Genomic DNA, 1790 nt, shown 5'->3' on the forward strand with positions numbered 1-1790 from the left:
CTATATGAAGAAAAACGTGGTATCAGGATTGGAGGAAGAATCATTAACAACCTGAGATATGCAGATGATACAACTTTGCTTGCTGAAAGTGAGGATGACTCTCAATATTGCAACTCGAGTATCATAATGTCTTGAATTTATTTCCATTGGATTATACTTTATCTCTTATTTAACTCCTAAGAATTAACAGTGACTCTGGCTTTTTAGCTCTTCTCTCACACAAATACTAGACAGAGTAGCTGATAATATTTGTGTAAATTGAAATTAGAGGTCAAAATAATTAGTCCTCTCAGAACTAGAACAATTTATGATACATACCATCTGAACCAGTTACTCACGGAAAAAAAAATTAAAATAAACCAAATATGTATAAATAAGGCATTAAGGAAGATATTGGCAACACGAAACAAAACAATAAGCTATGATAATGATCCAAGAGAAAATATTAGCTGTAAAATGTGTATTAGTTCAAGTAAAGCACCTCATGAAAAAATATTAGGATTAAATAAGCTAAATAAAAATCTAGAAATAATTTCATTTCTCAGACACCAGTCTAAATGAAAATAAAGATTAAGAAATATAAAGTAAAAGCTAATCCATTCATACTGATAACAAAAGTGGTAAAATTATGAAAATAGAAGTGTCATAGATTTCTAAATGCAGACAGCTATAAATATTTGAAGAAATAATTGGGATACATTACTCAGATGTACATTACTTTAAGTTTTCAAATTCTCAGGTAGAAAGTGTATTTAATGTGTAATACAGAAGTGATAAGGAAAAAATACACTTAGATTTAAGAAAGTGAAATACAAAAGGAAGATGGTAGAAGCTTAAAAAAAGAATGAGATTATTATTAAAGAGTAGAAGTTAGATTGGCATGAGAATATCAGTAGTAACTTGGTTTAGATAAAGTAGTAGAATGATACTTTAAAAATAAATAAGAACTTTAATGCTAAAATTTTTGCCACATCATGACCAACACTTAAAATTATTTGTAAATAATGTAAATAAAGAAACAAATCTTGGATATGTTGCAAAAGATATGGGAAACAAGTGTTATCAAATACCTTAGTAGTACTAATTGTTGTTCACAACAGTTAGATTCATCAGAGCAAGTATATCCATATTAAAACTTAAAATATTGACACATATTGTCTAAAATGGAAGGTATCATCTAAAATTGTACATAATATCAACACAATGAAAGAACAGAGAGGTGAAGGAAATATGAGAGCATACTAAAGTACTTGCCCTGCTAGGGGTAAAATAATGATACATTTAAGAAATAAATTGGGTAAATATATGTTAGTATCTTCATAAATTAAGGGCAACTATCTTGCAAATCCACCACGCATCTATCAGTGTGTAGTACTGTGGTGGCTTGCATGTTGCTGAGAGGCTGGAGACTATGCCACCAATATATCATATAAAAGCAAGGACATCCATAGTGGACAAGTTTCAACAGAGCTTCCAGACTAAGACATACTAGGAAGGAAGGGCCATCCACTTCTCAAAGAATTGGCCAGTGAAAACCTTATAAATAGCAGTAAAACATTGATATATTGCTGGAAATCTTTAGGAATTGCCCTGAAACATTATCCAATATAATGACAGAAGATAAGTCCATCAGGTCAGAAGGAATTCAAAATACAACTGAGAAAGAACTGCTTCCTCAGAACAGAAAATGAAAGGAAAAAAAAAAAAAAACTGCCATCAAGTCACATCCGACTCATACAGATCCCTCCTTGGGTTTCTGAGGAAGTATCACTATGGAAGTGGATTGCCCA

The sequence above is a fragment of the Orycteropus afer genome, unplaced genomic scaffold (assembly GCF_000298275.1).
Source record: "Orycteropus afer afer isolate SDZICR_OR568_19922 unplaced genomic scaffold, OryAfe1.0 scaffold00395, whole genome shotgun sequence".
NCBI classification, from domain to species: Eukaryota; Metazoa; Chordata; class Mammalia; order Tubulidentata; family Orycteropodidae; genus Orycteropus; species Orycteropus afer.